The sequence below is a fragment of the Sceloporus occidentalis genome, unplaced genomic scaffold (assembly GCF_023333645.1).
Source record: "Sceloporus occidentalis isolate IW3139 unplaced genomic scaffold, rSceOcc1.0.p SCAF_2, whole genome shotgun sequence".
Taxonomy (NCBI): domain Eukaryota; kingdom Metazoa; phylum Chordata; class Lepidosauria; order Squamata; family Phrynosomatidae; genus Sceloporus; species Sceloporus occidentalis.
This window is the reverse complement of record NW_028316982.1, coordinates 206,418,547-206,439,293: the sequence shown is the minus strand read 5'-3', so window position 1 is coordinate 206,439,293 and position 20,747 is coordinate 206,418,547.

The following is a 20,747-nucleotide window of genomic DNA, read 5'->3' as shown; positions in this document are numbered from 1 at the left end:
ATACCAAATTCTCCCTCTTCATTTTATTGTATTTTTCAAAATCCTATCTGCATCCTTGTTTCCCCATCCTTTCTTTATATCAGACTGCAACACTGTCCACAAGGAAACCTGTATGCATTTTCTGACCTCATTTTAGCTAAACTACATATTTTTGTATGTATCTCCTCTCAAGTGCAGAATTTTGTAACGTGTTTGTGTGTATTTTTCAGCTGTACAGATTGTACTCAACATATCAAGCATTCATCTCCTCTAAAATAGTTAACTCAACTAGTACTTGTTTTTCTCTCGGATTGCCATCATCCAACAATCATGTTAAAATCTTATTTGCCAACTTTGTTCATATTTAATTTAAAAATCTAAATATTGTAAAAGTGTTTCCATTGCTCAAGAAATTAAATGAGAAAGTTTGACAACTAGAGATGCTTGTGATATTAATTAGAACTGATGTTGTCTGATTAAATTACATATGCGTCATGTATTCCTGAAATAGAAGATGTGAACTAAGTGGTCTTTCTTTATTCTCAGTTCCATTTGCCAAATGAGATCATCTGTAGCTTTCTGCTATTCTAACAGCACCTCCTGCTTTTAAAATAATAAAATCTTAAATTGCTACTATAACTAGCAGTATTTCAATGGTCATCTTTAAGACTCTTGAAGGCATAGCCTTCACAAGATGTTCCATCTCCAACTCTGGAGATTTACAATCCACTGTGAATACAGTGTGCCCGCGTTATACGCGGCTTTCAGCATATGGTGAAAGCTGTGAGGGAGCCGTGCAGGAGCACGCAGGGCGCAAGGGGTGGCACATCCCATTCAGATGAATGGGGCATGTGCCTGAGGCGCGCACACACCGCTGCGCCACCACCGCATGCACAAGCCCCATTATTTTCAATGGGGCTCAAGCATACGCTTTTTTACGTGGAGGCGGTCCGGAACAGATCCCCGCGTAAAAAAGAGCGCACTGTACATGAAAAGTACAAATGCAAGTGTCTGTTGTGTGGAAGAACCTAATCTCACTATTGCATCACAGTGCTGTTCATCATACCGGCTTAGCTTTTGGAGGATTCATCTCAATGGTATATGGTGTTGTTGCTAACTGACTTCAAGTCAACTTCAACTCATAGTGACCCTGTGGATGAAACATCTCAAAACTCCCTGTTCTCCGCTGCTCTTCTTAGGTCCTGTAAATTCATACCCATGACCTCCCTAATAGAGTCTATCTATCTAGTATGCGGTCTTCATCTCTTTCTGCTTCCCTCCACTTTTCCTAGCATTATTGTTTTTTCTAATGAGTCATGCCTTCTTATGATGTGTTTAAAATGCAACAGCCTCAGTTTGATCATCTTGGTTTCCAGGGAGATCTCAGGCTTGACCTGTTCAAGGATCCATTTGTTCATATTTTTGGCTGCCCACAGTATCCTTGGCATTCTTCCAGCACCACATCTCAAATGAACTGATTTTCTTCTTATCTGCTTTCTTCCTGATCTTGCAATATGTTCTTTTTATTGTTGTGGAGAATACTGGCCCTTGGTTTGAGTTCCAAGATTTTGTTGAAGAGGTCTCTAGCTCTTCCTTTTTTGTTGTTGCCTTCTATTTCTCTAAATTGATCGTTGTAGTAGTTCTTTTTATCCTTGCACACTAGTCTTTATAGCATTGTTTTCATGATTCTAGTTTTGTTCCTATCTCCGTTTTCTTTTGCCTCACTTCTTTCCTTTATTGTTTAAAGTGTTTTCTCTGTCATCCCTTGTTTCTTCACTTTCTTTTTGGCCACTGATAGTGTCTTCCTGCGTTCTTCCTTTATTATGTCCCTGGCTTCTGACCATAGTTCTTCTGGTTCTTGGTCAGTTATGCTTAATAGTGCAAATTTATTTCTTACATTGTCACAAAATTCTGTTGAGATATCGTTCAGATAATATTTTTGTATCATAGCCGGTTTTTATTTTTTTTCTTCAGCTTTATTCTAATTTTTTATATAAGTAGTTCATGATCTATACTACAGTGAGCACCTGGTCTAGTTTTGGCCACAAGAATGGAGCTTCTCCATCTTTTGCTTCCAGTTATATAATCTGGCCATCTGGTGATGTCCATGTGTACAGTCTCCTCTCTGGTTGTATGAAAAAGGTATTTGCAATGAATATATTGTTGGCCTCCCAAAATTCTGTCAATGTTTCTCCAGCTTCATTATTTTCACTTAATCCAAATTTTCCTACTTTCTTATTCTTCTTTGCTTCCTACTTTAGCATTCCCATCTCCTGTGATTAGCTTGAAGTCCTGTGTTGGTATGTTTCTTCCTGTATTCCCCCACAGAGTCTCTCAATTTCCTCTTCCTCTGCCTCTGCGGTTGGTGCATATATTTGGATTATGGTGATATTTATAGGGCTTCCATGGAGTTCGGTCTGACTGCATTGTATCCTCCAACTGCTTTTTCATTGTCTCTCCTCAGTATGAAAGCCACCTCATTTCTTCATATCTTTTCATTTCCTGATTAGAACACCATGTAGTTGTCTGAGTCAAAGTGCCCCATTCCTGTCCATTTTAGCTCATTCACCCCTAACATTGCTATGCTTATGCATTCCATTTTCTTTCTTTTTTCTATCTTTAGCTTCCCCTGACTCATGTGTCTCACATTCCATTTGTGGTACTGCTTTTGACAGTGTTTGCAGTGTTGAATGTATCTGCTGCTTGTCTTCCCATCTTTTGAGTTTTCCTATGTGCTTGGCTCATCTGTCTATTCTGGTTGCCCCTGTTATTCCTTTCTATGTAAATGGTGATCACCTGATATTTTCCATGTAAGAGAATATAGGTCCAATATTTAGCACATCTAACAACATAGAGTCTGGTTTTTCCCTATTTATTTGAGAAGGTTCCTGTTTTCTAGTACTTTGTATATGGTAAATGATGGCCCTCATTTTCCCTTGGCTACAATCACTCTTCTTTCTGCTAGACTTATCCCTTTTATTCCTTTCAGCCCACTCCAAAACATGTTTTCCTTGATTTATTTGGATTTCAGGATGCAGGAGAAGTAGGGCAAATAACATTTAAAACATCTGAAACAGAGGGGATGCAGGATTCACCAGAACAATAAGTTCTTTCCCACTCTGGGACAACAGTATTCCAAAGGGTCATTTGGGGGGCAGATACTGATGGAAATGGTAGTCTGTGTTTTGTTTTGTTTTTTTAAGAAGAAGGAACAAAAAGTACCATAAAAGTGACATTCATCTACATCATACAGCATAGCAGAAATTTGTACAAATCACCAACCTGGAAGCCCAGTGGCTAAATAATGCCCTGGGGGAGGATGTCAGGGTTGATTTCAGAAAGGGGGCAAAAAAGGCAGGAGGTAGTTGAAGTGGGGGGGAGAAACCGAACAAACCTAGCAGGGGGGGAAATGGAAGTTTAAAACGATAATAACCCATTATTAACTCACAATTGCTCAAATGGTTTTCACACGCAGAGTGCTGTTATCCTATGCAGAATCTGAGATTAACACACACTTGTGCACAAATGAGTGAATGGTTTTCACATGAGGGGAGCAAATGTGCCTCCATCCCAATAATGATTAATGCGCACACATCCCACAAAAGCGAGCAAATGCAGAAATGATTTTCACATATAGACCACAAAAATTCTCTCTGTGTGTGTATGTGTGTGTGTCCCTGCCTTCCCTCAGCAGCTGTTCCTTTAAGAGCCCTAGCTATGGAGGCTGAAGCTGGAAACAGACAGACATACATAGGAAAGAGTGAGGGGGAATTCAGCCTTTTCTCTATCTCGCTTGCACTGTCCCTGCCTTTGCCTCAGTAGCTATTTCTTTAAGAGCTCTGGCTAGGAGGAAAGGCTGAAGTGATCCCCAAACTGTGCCCTTTAACAGATTTTGAACTTTAGCTCCCAAAAGCCTCAGCCATGTTGGTCAATTGTCTGGGATTTTGGGAGCTGAAATCTAAAATCCTTTAAAGGGGACAGTTTAAGGATCGCTGTGCTCCAGTTAGAAGAGAGGGCTGAAGCAGGAGACACAGAGAGAAAGAGAGAGAGAGATGAGCATGCAGGGACTCAGACTGGGAGGCAAGCATTTATTCTCTCTCTCTCTCTCTCTCTCTCTCTGCCCTTGCATAAGCTGTTTGTTTTAAGAGCTCTGGCTGCAAAGAAGGGTGGGTACTTATTTTAGGAGCTTTATAAACAATATTACGATATTGCCCCACGTTGCCCTGCAGCACTGGATGTAAACTCGCCCCAAAGAACCATGGGACATCTGGCAACAAACACAAAAACAGGGATAATCCTGTGAATAAATGGCAAGTAACTTCCACACTACAGCAATTGCACAAAAAATTGACATCAGAATGAAACAGAAATGAATCACAATATTTCCCCAAAAATCCCTATTTTCTGGTTCATGTTACTTTCTTTTCAGATTCCATGCAGTTTGCACACAACGTAATGTGAAAACCATTTGCACATCTGCACATAATATGCTGGATAATCATGGGTTCTTACCCATTTAAACTTCCAATTTTCCCAGTGTGATAAACTCCCTAGAAAAGGCAGTTGGCAGAAAAGTACAAAGGAAAGTCCAGTAAGAAACCAACACAAATTGGCTTAGGCAAAGAAGCTGTGGGAAGCAACACTCAAGGCAAGGGGCGGTGAGAAGCCTGGGAGAAGAAAGAAGAAGTGAAAGAAGTAATGGAGGTAGTAATGCAATGAGGGAAGGGGACAAAAGCTATCATGTTTAGGAATGGGGATGGAAAGGAAGCAGAGAACTAATTCAGAAAAGCAAAGGGGAGCATAAGCCAAGAAAGCCAAAGATTCACCACAGCAAGCCACATCTACAATTTTTCACATACAATAATTTTATAATAGATATTTTTCTTTCTATCATGCAGAATTAATTGACACTGATTAGGAGACCTAATTTCCCCACACTTTTAAAAGTATTTCATCATTCTGTCTTTTTCTTTTGTGTTTGAATTATTAGGGAGTCCTTGTATCTCTTCTTTGGGGCGCCCCTCTTACACTGACCCGTGGCGAGCATCTCAGGCTTGGCCAGATAGATCACCAACAATGGTCCTCCCTGGCCTCGCATCGGGAGGCATGGAGACGCACTATCTATGACACTGCAGCCATCTTCGAAAGCTCACGCCGAACGAGCCTCGAAGAGAAACAACAACGCAGAAAGAACCACAACCTGGAAACATCACCCAAGGAGACTTTCTGCTGTGCTGTCTGCAACCAGACCTGTTTATCCCGAATTGGCCTTTTTAGTCACCAATGCGCTTGTACAAAGCGCGGGATGAGTCCTTCCTGAATCTTCGTTTGCGAAACAAAGCCAGAGAGAGAGTGAATTATTAGGTTTGCCACAATTTATCTAAATTCATCATTTAGGTGTCATGTCAGCAGTAATCTTGGAACATTTAGAATACATGATGCTTTGGCAGTCTGGAACGATCGGAGCTGAAATACAGTCAGTGGCAGCTCTTGTTTATGGCACATGTTCAGCAATATGCCTTTGTTGTTGTTATATGATTTCAAGTCAATTTCAACTTGTGGCAAACCTATCATAGGGCCTCCTAGCAAGGGTTACTCAGAGGTGTGTCACCACTGTCTACCTCTTAGGCTAAGATAATGTGACTTGCCCTATGTCATTGAGTGTTTCCATGACTGAGCAGGGATTTCTATCCTGGTCTCCTACAGTCATAGTCCAGCACTCAAACCCCTATCATGCTGGCTCAATATACCTTACAGGGTAGCAGTGATGTCACTAAAATTGGTGTCACCCACATAGCTGCACCCATTGTGTGGTAATGCCAGAAACCACCCAGAAGATGGGGGAGCAACTATTATAGGAACTGAGAAGCCCACACATAAGATTTGCACAGGCTTCAGAGAACCCCCTCCCAAAAAAACCTCCTCCCATAGTCTTCGCATGCTCACCAGGTGCCAGGTCAGCCAGGAGGAGGAGAGTGGACACAGCTGACCATCCTCCTCTACTTCCTCCTAAACAAGAACAGCTGCAGCAGGAGCTGGAGGCACAAACATAGTGGAGGCCAGCACAGAGGCACCTCAGCACTCACCACTGTCCCCACCACCACTGACCCTGCCCCGACAAGCAGAATGACATTTTCTCAGGGCACCAGGCACACCACTACCACCTGCCTCCCTCTGATAGATGTCACCCAGTGCAGTGCACACACCTTGCACCCTCCTAATGACACCACTGTAGGGTAGGAAATTGGCATATGCTACCTTCCAAAATGATCAGTCTGCTGCCTATATATTATATGTTTATTTTGACTGATAAAGGATATCTTTCCATATACTCTTAAAACCAGATTACAGTAAAGGCTATCCAGCTTAACTCTGTAGCATTCCAGGTCTGATCAGACATGTGGTGAGAATAGTGAGGTCAAGGTTCTTGCTATCACAATGAGATGTTGCAGATATTGTTGTCCTCTCTTTTAGCTTACAATGAAGAAATAAACTTAAATCTACAAAAGCTTATGCTACCAACTTCTCTTTTTCAATTATTCCTTTCACTCATATTGATCCAGACTAACATGGCTATATCTTTGAATATTATGGATGGTCACCCCTTTATTTTTGCTACCAGGCAGATCATTTATATATAGCAGATGTGGGAACCATGCAGCCTTTCAGATGTTGGTAATGAATGCTGAGAGTTACAATCCAACAACATCTGGAGAGCCAAATGACACCTGCCCTTGATCAAGCACAACCATTTTATGTGAACTGTCTGTAATGTATCTACTATGCCATAGTATGGAAGCTCCGAGAACAAAACGAAGGACCTTGGAATGTCTTTTAATGATTTAGCATTCCACTGTTCCTTATATACTCATATTAAAAAAAATTCTTTCCTGAGTGGCCCTGGACCACATACAAGAATTACAATTCAGCCCATTCCTCTCATGAGTAAATTATATAGTTGTGATTTGAAGCAATACTTGGAACCATTTGATGGGTTTAGCCACAAGGGACAGGTGAAACTGCAGTAAGAATTGTTGCCTCGGTAGGGCTATAAATCTATCCAAAGGAATCCAAGCAAGTTTGGCAAAAATAAACTGACTTTTATAGAGACTGCATTTTTATAAGCCATGTCCTTTAAGTCCTATATACTGTATTAAGGTAACTACAAATAACAAGGAACAGTACTTTAGTTTAATAACACTGTTTTTCACTGCTGACATAAAAATGTTTTGTAAGAGCCCCGGATATAGCAAGAGTATTATAGTGCTTTTGTGGAATGTATTAAAAGATAAAGTATGTATAGTTATTTATTTCCTTAAAATGAGCCACACTATAAAACTAGTTATCAATTATATATACATTGTACATATGTATGCTTATGGTCTTAATTGCTGAGTTCCTCTATCAATAATGCTGTAAAATTTCTGGTGGTCACCATCTGGAATTCTTCACTCAACAAAGCAAAACTGCTGGATTCTTTTGAGAATATAAATTAACCAGTATAATTTGCTAGGGGAGAAATATAATTGTATTATTGCTGCAAATGCAGACTTAGTGAAATCTAATGCTCCTTGGCTATGCACTTAACAAAAAGTCTTTTCTCCTTTGTCCAGAACCTAATTAACCACAAGGCATTCTTGGGCAAAAACTTAGCCCCATACCTTCATTTATCTATGGGTTTCACTCAAAACATAGATCTATTGCTTATTTTGTTTTTTAAAAAAATTCCTTAGAGTGGTCTGAGAAGTATAATAGCTCTACCTATTGATAAATAGTAAAATAGCCACACAATAATTTTCAGTGCATTTCAGGGCTTCTCAGTTGCCATCTCGACTTTTAAATGAAAATAAAGAAATATCCAAGTTATTTGTTTATGGTTTTATAGAACATGGTAATGGCTGTTTTCTGTTGGAAAGTATAGGGGTGGGGTAGAAGTACCAACATAATGTTATTTAACAGTGTGAACATTTTCATTAATTATAACCCACTGGGTGTCCTTGGGCAAGTCTATTATATTTATTATAGATCTCGTGTGTATGTGTGTGTGTGTGTGTGCCTTTAATCTGCCTATCAACCTATGGGGAACCCATGAATTTCAGAGGGTTTTATTAGGCAAGAAATACTCAGAGGTGATTTTGGCAGTTTCTTCCTCTGCAATATAGCATACAACACCTAGTATTCATTGGAGGTCTCCCATCCATGGACTAATCAGGGCTGATCCTGCTTAGCTTCAAGATCACGTGGGATCTGGTGCCTTTAGGGTATAAGGTGGATGTCATAGCGGGATATTATTATTTTTTTTAAATGAGAGTAATTCAAAATAATTTAAAACTGTCTAAAACATTAAAATAATGTACAGTTAGCCCTCCATATCCACAAATCTTTTATCTGCAGATTCAAGCATCCACAGCTTGAAAATATATTAATAATACAGAGATCCCCCCCCCAAGCCCTAATTTTGCTGTTTTATGTAAGGGACATTATGTTGCTATGCCATAGTATATAATGGGTCCTGAGTATCCACAGATTTTGATATCCACAGGGGGTCTTGGAACCAAACCCAGTGGATACCAAGGGCCAAGTTTTAAACAATTTAAAACATTTGAAACCATATACTTATACTGAACTACATAATCTATGCAAGCAATGATCCCTTGACCCCAAAAGCTTTGGTAAAGAGCCACATTTTACTTTGGCACTGAAATTAAGTCCCAATCACTGCCAATCAGATCTTCAAAGGAAGGGTATTCCAGATTTGGGGTACCACTGTCTCATGTAGGGTTTATTCCCACTGGTGGCATACAGAGGAGGGCCCCTCTGGAACATCTCATTGGCCAGGCAGGTACCTATAAGTAGATGTGTATTGAGGTCCTGGGCCATTACACTTTGACTCCATTTCCAAACGTACAGCAATCAAACAAACATCAACATGAGCAATACATATTTCAATTAAAGTCTGTTTAAAACATTTAAAGTCAGTGAGCAGAAAATTCCTTGTGCTATGTCCACATCTGGTATAAAGTTCTGCCATCTACAGAGCCACAGTTGTAGTCTGGGAGAGTAAAGGATATGGTGTCCTTCCCTGATTTCACTCTAGTGTACCTGTGATGTTACATTTAGTGTATCTGTCATCATGGCAACAGTATACCCATAGGCCCACATAACATATCTTCCATCCAGAATCATTTGGTAAAATGCTCACAAATCCATGCACGATACTATGCAGTTAGCAGTAAAAGCTCATGTTTTAAATGTGGGTGTTTATGTACTGGTAATACAAACCAGTTATGAGTGAAAAACTATACAAATTCTCTAGTTTGAAAAGAATGTTGGCTGAGTAAGTAGGAAAACAAGTCAACTTTTAAAAATTAATTTCATTTTTTTCTACAGAAAAAGAAACATTTAAAAACAAGAAAATGGTTTGAATGTGATAGCTACAGAAGTAATTACCATCTAACTGAACACTAACCTTGCCAGATCTCAGTTACTGGAAGGACATGTTTCTTCCCAAAACTCTGTAGCTGTACTGAACAGATTGGAAACTAGAATGAAAAATGTCTACCTTGTGATCTTGAAGCTTCCTATCTTCCCAGTAAGTAAGAATTTACCTTGGAATAAAGGTCTGAAATGTTAGGAAACATCAGTGTGATTTCACCTGGCCCATTATCCCCAAAAGTATAACAACAGCACCCCAGAATCTTGCTCTTCCCAGTAGGCTCAGGCAAAAGCAAACTCTTGCAGCTTTTACTAACATTTGTGGTATCCCTCATTAATAACTTTTGCCATCTTGACCCTACTCTGATGTTGCTTGGCCACACATACCCCAGTTGAACTCTTATTCCCCCTGACATGGTTGTTTTTACTGTTGATCACTGGCAGAAGCTACGTGATGCACATAGTTGCTTGGATTTCAGGGAGGATCTAGTATGAAGGGAAAGTTTGCTTTGTCTGTGGAGTTCATCACATGTGAAATTTGAACTAAAATCCAAAGCAAATCCAAAGGGAAGGGGAAGCAGTGTCAATTCAAACCCAAGGCAATACATGTGATTAATTATCTCACATGAAAAACAGAATTGTGGTCATTCCTGAGGCAAAGCAAAGCGAGTGCAAAATAAATTATCACACCAGTACATACCATGCTGGGTCACCAATTCGAATTAGCACCCTTGCGCATGCTCAGTGGGGCTCTGAACGCATCGTGAACCTTTTTGCACTTTCAGGGTGAAGAAGGGGGCCACTTACTGGTTTCATTTTCACATTAATGCTAGCCTCCTGTGAATGATTGCTTCATGTTTCTTCCTCCCTTCTATTTTCCTATCCCTGGCAGCCAAATCCAAATGGGTCCCCCTTGTCAGAGCCCCCATCCCTTGCAGCCACATCTACATCTATCCTCCTGTCATTCTCCTCATCCATTTCAGCCACATCTACATCTAGCCTCTGTGTCAGAGCCCCCATTCATTTCAGCTACATCTACATCTATCCTCCTGTCATACTCCTCATCCATTTCATCCACATCTATATCTATCTTCCGTGTCAAAGCCCCCATTCATTTCAGCTACATCTACATCTATCCTCCTGTCATTCTCCTCATTCATTTCAGCCACATTTACATCTATCCTCCGTGTCAGCGCCCCCATCCATTTCAGCCACATCTACATCTATCCTCCTGCCTCTTCTCAAGGTTCAAGGCTCGAGGCAGGGTATCCAAAGGAAAACAAGGCACTGCAAAATAATAAATTATTATTATCAGCAAACTAATACATTATTATTATTATTATTATTATTATTATTATTATTATTTTGCAGTGCCCTGTTCTCCTTTGGGTCCCCTGCCTCGAGCCTTCAGGAGAGGCAGGAAATAAATTGTTTTTATTATGAAAGAATTATTATTATTATTATTATTATTATTATTATTATTATTATACATTTCTTTCCTGCCTCTCCTCAAGGCTGGAGGCAGGGTGCCTTGTTCTCCTTTGGGTACCCTGCTTTGAGCCTTGAGGAGAGGCAGGAAAGTAATTATTATTATTATTAAAGAAATATTATGCAGCCTCCATTCTTGAAGGAGTACCGGAAGCAAATGGAGCAAAATTGCAGTGCTGCATCATGGGAAATTTGCCACCTTGGAGGTTTGCGGGGAGTGTACCAGGACAGAAGCAAAGTTGCATTCCACACCAGACCAATTAGGACTGAAATCGAAGTGAGCTTGGAAACAATTTTTGTGAATTCTCTTGTTACTCAATTCACAAAAATCAGGAGTCAGTTTGGATTGACTTTGGATCTGGCTCAGAAGTACTCCCCATAGAAAGCAATCACGTGTGATAATATATCATGTTTTAACGTGAATTTGCATGGTTGGACCAGGAGTGACTTCGGATTGGATCTGCAAAACCCCTCGTGTGATATCGTCCTTTGTATTTTCTGGAAGGGATTGCCTGCCACTGCCATCAGGCCTGAAAATCATGTTCATATGCATAATTGTGTATTAGTAGAATTGAATAACAACCATTAGGAGCTCAAGGATCCACTTTTTTTACATTTGTATGCAACAAAACAGTCTCATTGATGAGTCCCCCAATGTGGGCACTTGGCAAATTTTTATCCTAATCATGTAGCAAATAAATCACAGACAGAAAAAACATTTGACGAAGAAAAAATGTTTCACAGTAAGAAACCCCACAGGGAGGGCAGATGCTTCTCTTTTCTTCCAATTCCCAATCAGTGTTCCATGTAATAACAATCCTAGTTGTATGTTTGCTGTTTTTGCTTCTCTTGGGACAACTATCCCTTCACTTCTGCACTCTGCAAATGAACTGATTCAGAAATTATTAAAAAGAATATTGGGTCAAGCAAGAGTAGGGAAGACAGACATCATCTTAGTTTTAATCGCAATGTGTTGCCAAGGCTTTTAAAATTATTCCTTGGTCAAAAGTCCTATTCCTTCAAGAAGCTAAAAACAAGGGAAATTATAATATGGAACAAGGCAGCAGCAGGTTCCCTGCAGGACACTGCTGAATTCCATTGACACAACCATTATAACCCCTACACTCACTTTCACACAAAAGCAAAAATACCTTTGTTTTAAAGCAAAAGGAGCCTCTGAGAAATGGAATTGAAGCAGAAAGAAACATGCATAACTACCTTCAAATAAATCAATCTACGACCACATTTTACCCAAGATCATCTCATTTAGCTGATAGGGATTTTCCAGGATTCCATTAGACGTCTTTTCAAAAGATGCTTTACTGTTGAACTATATAGTCCTTCCATCACCTTCCATGACTTCCCTCTAAGTCAAGTAGAATGATGAAAAATGTTATGAACCATCTTCCTTTTGAAAACACAGGTTTCAAATGAGGAGGAAATATTGTTGAAGATAAGAATGTGAAATTAATATTATGCTACGAACCTAGCAGAGGATAGTGCAGCAAGTAATGTTTGGAAGACAGAAGGGAAACTGGTGTAGAAAGAGTTCTAGGTGGGTTCCTATATATGAAATGGGCATATAGAAAATAGTACTGAGAGAATAACTTAAGGCTTTAGTACATTCCAGGTGCCATGAAAAAGCCAACAATCACCCTATGAGTTCAAATATACAAACTGTTGCAAATCACCTATAATTCTATTACTACTTATCACACAGACAGGGAGATGAGCGTACCATGCAATCAAAGGAAAATGTTCAGATTATTAAATATTTTGTGAATCTTTGCCTGTCCTAACTACAGAGTTTTTTGGAAGAATAGTCTCAAATAGTCAAAGCTGCAAATGTGGAGGGACAAGTATATTGCATCTCATTTCATTTACGAATATACAGATTGAGTGCACGGAGTGACAAAGACACAATTCAACTACCCCACAGGAAATCCACGCCAGTCCTCCAAACATGCAACCCTGTAGGTGCTTCCCAAAGGAAAAAAAACAGCATTCTGCATTCTGTCTCTCTGCTCTATTCATAACCCACACTTACAAAGACCATCTCTGTAATAAGATGCTCTTACTTAATATCATCTTTAGCTAAAAGGTATGCCTTTTGCCAAGATGGCTTTCACATTACAGGCTATCTCCAGATGACTTCCTAGTAGTATTAGGCCATTTACCTGTAACTAAAGCCTGTTTATGCCAAGGAAATTTACAGTCTACAGTCATTATGGTCACGTTAACTATACCCATGACTCCTTTGCATCAATCAGATAGATGCCATATTAACATCTGATGCACCTGAAGTTTCTTGCTAATAAGTCAAACCATTAATCCATCTAGTTCAGTATGGTCGCTCTGGCAACAGCTTCTCAATGACTCACTGGCAGTGTTGTTTCCTAGGTCTGAAACATGTATTGAGCCCAGTTATTGAGCCTGGGACAATCTGCACACAAAGCATGTGCTTTGCCACAAAACGAGAGGGAAACATATGTGCATATAACATGATAACTAGATTTACAATGCTGTTGATGCATCAAAAAGAATGAGATCTCTTTAACATTATATTATTATCAAGGCGGGTCTGGTGGGGGTAAGATGTTTGGAAATGAAATTTTCAAACTTTCAAATAGTTTTAAACTAAACTTTTAAGGCTTTTTGTGTTATGATTATAACCAATTCCCTGACCTGTTTACAACAGCTGAATAGGTTGTTCGTAACCATCACATTGTCTTCCCATCATCCTGCACCAACAGATTAGATAGACAGGTCTGATGGGACCTGCATTCCCAAAATATCTGAAAGTCCACACCTTTGCCACACCTGCTTTAAAGGATTTCTAATAAAAACACTTTGTCAAAACCACAGAATATTCTCACAGCTGCCATTACTATTCCTGCAGTAATTTAACTCTGTTCATTGCACTACTGAACAAGTACAAAAAAATGACAGAAATACAGTTTGATGGAATTCCTTATGTCTTGTTTATTTGCTGCTATATGCTAAATCCCAAAAGCTGTATTTTGTACAGTTCTGTGAAAGGCCTCCATTTAAAAAAGTAAAATTCAAACCATTGGCATATCACACTTTTTTTCGCAACTTCTCCATGCAGCCAATGTTGCCAAGAAGGTTTTATGGAGACAATTGCAAAACCTTGTAATTTCTCCTAAAATATATATCTACAACAGTGATTAATCAGGCTATCACTATTTGCAAATAAAGAATTTTCTTAGACATGCATACAGTAGACTGTAGTGAGATAAACACCTTAATCCTTAGAGAGCAGTTTGGCAGAAAAATCAAGAGCAATTCATTTCAGAAATACTCTTTCAATTATTAGCTTTTCCACCAGTGCTTCTTTTTAAAACACAATGTTCAGAGCCTCAGAATGGAAAAACAATATTTTTCCTGGAAACAGTTTTGCTGAGATTTAAATGTTGCTAGGTACTTTTCAATTATTTTGTTTATCCCTATTGCAAGGCTCTGTATTTGAGAGTATTACATAGCACATTGTATATCTGAAATTACTTAATGGAGGTTACATGAAGGTCATTGCTTGTGTTTAAAGAGACAGAAAATGCAGGTTAAACATAAACTGAGATCATAAAATCAATCTTAATTGTATGCATTTTTGTTTCACGTTGAAAGCTACACTGGGGACATAAGAAAACCCATGATATTAGTAATGCATAGTTGTTATTATTATTGATAAAGCCAGTTCATAGTCTGAGTGATTCTGGTATTTCAGTATTGTATACTTCTAATCTTCATAAGGATGGGAATCAAGGCACATCCTAGTCTTAGATGAAGAATGCTGGAAGTTGCAGTCCAGCGCTTGGTGGACTGTACTATTTTCATCTCTGGTTTAAATAATTCTTCTCTGGACGGTTTTCTCAAGCAAGGGCCCTTCAGTTTCTATCATCCTAATGACCAATAATTGTACTATCTGACAACAATGAGTAATGAATGAATTTGTAGTTCAATATGTCTGAAGTGCTCCCAGTTGGGGAGTCCTGTTCTGTGGCTTCTAGTTAGTAATTTAACTATGAAATAAGCAGGATTATATCCAAGAGGATATAATTTCCTCATAGAGGAAAAAATCATCCTGTGAATGTCTATTCTAGAGTAAGCCATCTAGAATTCAATGGGATCTATGTATAAGAATATAACCATACATATGACTGTTAAGTCATACTGTCCTAGTACGTTATACTGTGATTCAAGATTCAAGTACTACATACTGGAAGATGTTCATGAAGTCACAAAACTTGACAAGCTTGAGAGCCTCCCCCTACCATGTTGTATGTTTATCTTTGGATGTTTCAAGTTAATTAAATACAACATTATACATATTTCAAGGACTGGAAAGGAAGATAGACAAACAAAGCAGATAATCCATAAACATAATTCTTTCAAAGAAGCAAAACTTTCCTCATCTGAAAGGACAATGTGGGATAACGCATGAAAGTGTGTAGGCTCCTGCTCAATTACAGTGGGCCCTTGCTATCTGCTGGGGTTTGGTTCCAGGCCCTCTGTGGATACCAAAATCCATGGATGCTGAAGTCCCATTATATACAATGGTGTAGTAAATGGTGTATCTTATATAAAATGGAAAAAAAAATCAAGATTTGCATTTTGGATTTTTTTTAATATTTTCAATCCATAGATGGTTGAATCCATGGATATAGAGGGCCAGCTATAGTCTCATTGCCAACACAGCGAGGGTTTTTTCCTCCTACTTTGCTCTCCTGCTTTCTTTTTTATCTCTTAAGGTCTCTTTCACACAACTATAGTACTTTGATACAATTTTAATTACCATGGTTCCATCATTTGGAATCCTCTTGAAACACAGGGGGCTGCCTTAGGCCAAGTCAGACCATGGATCCATTTTGTGCAGTATTATCAGTTATCCTGGCTTTCAAACTGGATTTTGTCCTAATCCTACATGGAGATCCCTAATACTTCTGGTGATCACCTGTCTAAATACTAGCCAACTGCAATCCTACATAGCTTCCAAAATTAGCTGAGATTGAGTGTGTACAAGGTGGTATGGGAGATCTTTCCAGCATGCTGCATTATCTTTTACTTTTTTGACAAAGAATATTATTACTGATATACAAAGAGAAGGACAAACATTAACAGATATTTCCAAATAGATTATATCATACACAAAAGTTACATGGATCAATTTTACCTTGATCTTTACCACTTTAAGACAAAGACAATAAACACCATTTTTCTGTATAATCTCTGGCTTGTTGTTCTTGGATTCTAATTTTTTCAGCTTTATCATATAAGCTATACCCCATGTAGAAGAACACCTTGGTTAATGAAATATATAGATATTCCTAGACATTACTTCTTTAACAGAAAAGTTGATACCAGAGGCAGAAATAACATGGAGAGAATAGTGGTAAGTTCCTGCACCACAAAAAAGAAGAGCAGTTCAACAGGTTTCAGCAAAAATTTTATTCAAACTCAACAGTATGCATGCATGACATGACAACATCAGGTTAAGTAAGCCTTGCATAAGTAAACAGACACATTTTGAGCTTTCTACAGTACACTTGAAGACTTCTTTGAAAATTTAAAAAAGGTACCTTCTACCATACAGAGGTATTGGAAGGGAAAGCGGGGTTATATATATTTGCCTTCTGCTGTTCTGGAGAAGCCATATATGACCTCACTTTATTTTTATTTTTAAGTGAAAATGAGAAACAAGCTCAACTTCTTCACCTGCTTTGAGTGGTCGACTGCCATGGCTCATGAACCCACACAGAGTACATTGGTCTGATATCTTCCCTGTTGCATCCCACACCAGATTTTCCCTCCTCATGGCCAAACACCAAGTTTACACAAAACAGGTGCTGTAACTGACTGGGTAGAAGTTAAGTAGAACCAGGAGGTAGCTATTTTTATGCCCTACAAAGCAACATCTAGCATTGCATTCTGTATGCCAACTATCTAGCTCCAATCAGAGTAAACACATCTGATCTCGTATCATAGTATTGTAGAGTAGTGGTGTTATCTAAAGACAACCACTCATATCAGTAATGAGGCAATATAGGTCACCCAAGGGACTACCCATATCTGTCTTATCCTTGCACAGTAATATATTTAATTATGTGCAACATGTCTGTCCTTCATTTCCACAAGGTCCTGTTCTACTTGTACCAAAAAAGGTGAAATTTTTATGTGGAAAAAACACTAAGAATGTCTGAATTGTTGCATGTCTCTCAGCTAAACAACATCCACATACACCAAAAAGCAATTCAGAAGTATATCTTACAAGTTACAATATCCATCCAAAAAATAGTTACATGATAGACATAACATCAAAACAAAAACATTGTTAACTTGCCAGCAGTTTCTAGAAAATAAAATGAGACTGCCTTCTGGCAACAACACCCTGTCACATTTAGTTACATAAGGAACAAAAATAAATGTTGGTGAAGTTTTACCAAGCAAGTTTAGAGTCATTTTTTAAAAAATAAATATATTTCATGATCATTCAGATGGCCAAGACTAACATTTGTTAAAGTGTAAGATCATTACTTATGTTCTTGCAAAACACTTCAAAGGTTCACCTTCTATAGAGAGAAAAATCCCTCAGAAGGATTAAATTAATATAAATTAGCAATTCAAAATTCTCTGTTCTAGAGATCTAGATATTGTCAAAAAAGAATGCAGGCCTAAACGTACTTACCCTGGGGGCAAGAAGACATTCATGCAAGTACACAGTAAAAATCAGTGAAGGTTTCCCCTTTGACATGTTTGTCTAGTCATGACCAACTGTAGGGGGTGGTGCTCATCTCTGTTACTAAGCCGAGGGAGCCAGCATTGTCAAAGATGACTCTGTGGTCATGTGGCCAGCATGACTGCACAGAAAACTGTTACCTTCCCACTGAAGTGGTACCTATTTATCTACTTGCATTTTTACATGCTTTCAAACAATTAGGCTGGCAGAAGCTGGGACTAGTGATGGGAGCTCACTGAGAACTCTATTGCATGAGGTTAAAACCCTGGTTTACTCTTCAGTCCTAATTCAGGAGGCAGCTAAGTGTTATCGCAAAGAAATCGCCGCTGAATTGTTGGCCAGGTCCATCCCGGATGCAGCTTCTCATTTCTAAAAATGGCTGCAGAAGCAGCTTACAGGACCTGGGCTGCACCTGGGACAGACCCGGGCAGCGATTTCTTTGCAATAACACCCAGCTGCCCCCCGAATTAGGACTGAATTCGGGAAAGGTAAACAAGGGTTTTAACCCCATGCGATGGGGTCTTCTGTCATGCAGCACTTGGGTTTCAAACTGCCAACCTGCCGATCTAGCAACCGTCAGAATCAGCATCTTAATCACTGAGCCACCACATCCCAAATACACAGTAGGAAGGAGGGATAGTTTTATATAGGTAGGGGGTCTTGTATAGATAAAAGAATGGCCTGGAAGAGCATTACCCAGAAGAAAATGGACAGAAACATATCTCATTTACAACTGCTCTAATATATTGTAGCCAGTCTGTATCCTATCCTGGACAATCATATGATCTCATCTTGAAACAACTACCTACCAGGCTCCCAGAACACTCTGCTGATCATCTTTAAGCAGTCAGACTTGTACGGGAGACTTATCTATGGTGCTTCTGTAATTGAGAGCTTAGATTACTGGCATTCATTTTACATGAGAAGAGATAATGGAAATACCTGCCAGAATAGAATAGCCCTGATAGGAGTTAATAACATTAGTGGAAGATAGTTGCTGCAGTTAAATGTACATTGTGTGCCTTCAAGTATTAACTCTAAGGTGAACCTATCACAGGGGTTTTCTCAGCAAGATTTGTTCAGAGGGGCTTTGCCTTCCCCTTCCCCTTCCCCTTCAAGAGTGTGACTTGCCCAATGTTATCCAGTGGCTCTTTGTGGTTTAGTGAGGATTCTAACCCTGGTCTCCAGAGTCATAGTCCAACACTCAAATCTCTACACCACACTGGCTCACCTGAATATACAGAACCATTCAAAATGAAAATCTCACTGCAAAAACAAAGTGTAAAAATCTGTGCTCTGTGTCAGATAACCAGAGAATAACAACACTAATGCTAATAGCAGAATTGATCAGTTGTAAACAGGACAGAATACATATTTAACCCACACACTAGAATATTATTTATCTAATAATGTGATAATGATGTTCCTGTAGGCACATCAATTGCATATTTGGGCCATCATCCAACCAAATGTAAGAACTTTTGAACAGTTTTTCTCTCAATGAGGGAGTTAAGAACATCCTTCAGTCCTTGCTGAAAGATGTAAAGACACTAGCTCAAATTCTTGCTGCAGCACAGCCCTTACATTAATTTTGACTAAATTGTATTATTGCAATACGAAGCACCATCACTCCCAAGAAATACACTTTAGAAGAAACCAAAGCACATGCTAGTACCTGTCTCCAGAAAGTGCATGCTCTTTTCAGTGTGTCTGTAGTATGGACAACAACTTATATGAACAGAATTTAGTACTATCTATCCAGAAAACAAAGTTGCTTTGCCCTATTTTCTTAAGGGATAAATGTATGTTTTGCTTCCTTAACACATGTAATGTAATTAGTAAACAATTCTAATTTTTACTGACCATTTTTGAATAATTGTGCTTCAGGCTGCACAAAAATCATGAGCCTATAAAACTTCACAAATAGGAGTCTATTCTCAGCCAGGACAGCTTTCCAATGTTCTGCAAAGGACCTGGGCTAATTTTAAACCAGCACTCATGAACCTTTGCTGAAGCTAATTTTCCTGGCCACCCAAATGCAAACTGAAGGATTGGAACTGATTCTTGGCCTTGGCAACAGCATAATATTGGCCCACAAAATTACTCAGCACAGCAGCAACAGTTGTTAAGATGTTGCAAAGAATAATGTGCACATTCTGAAGGCATACAGGTATTATGAACGTTGCATCAATAATGTATTACCCATATAACTACTACTATTGTCTATATAGCTTGGCTCAGAAATCAGTTCCACCAGAAGAAGAAGGAAAATAGGGACATTCCATAGATTATGCAGAGTCTAGTGACTCCTCATCCTGAACTATTTTTGTTTGAGTTGGTCATTATAAGAATTAGTAGTTTGACTTACTGTGTTTTTAATTGTATCTGTTTGTGAGCAGCCTTTTGAGCAGGCTTGGGTCTCAGTACAGAGAGAGAAGAGGGACATAACTAAGCAAATTTACAGAGAGAAAGCCTATTTAACCTATTGGGACTTTTCTTAGTAAATGTGTGAAGGATTAGGATTATTATTATTATTAACCTTTATTTGTGAAGCGCTGTAAATTTACACAGCGCTGTACATACAATATTTTTAGTTAGACTGTTCCCTGCCCTTGGGCTTACAATCTAAAAAGACATGACACAGAAGGAGAAGGGAGTGGTGGAGGGAAAGGGTAAGAGGTCCAGCAGTTCCTCTCTACCTCCGAGGCCTGGACCAAGGCAGATGGACTGGAGGGAGGGCTTGGCTTCATAATGGATGGTTAAGATGGATGCACAAGAAATAATGTGTAAGGATATTTGGCTCAAATTTAAGGAATATCAATTAGCTCAACTCATCCATAATGGGCTCCTTACAAGTACCCTTTTTGGACCGAATCCCAAAGTGTTTACAGAGGGGGCAGATAGTCCATGAAAAAACGCAGAAGCATACTCTTTCAATTAACAGCTAGTTTATTAATGGGAAGGGACACACACACATAAAAAGCCCACACTCATGCTCTCACTCAAGACTCAAAGAAGAAAAAGGGAGGAAGAATGGACAGAGAACACTGGGCATATCTAACCCTAATACTCACCTGATGGTCTCCTTAGA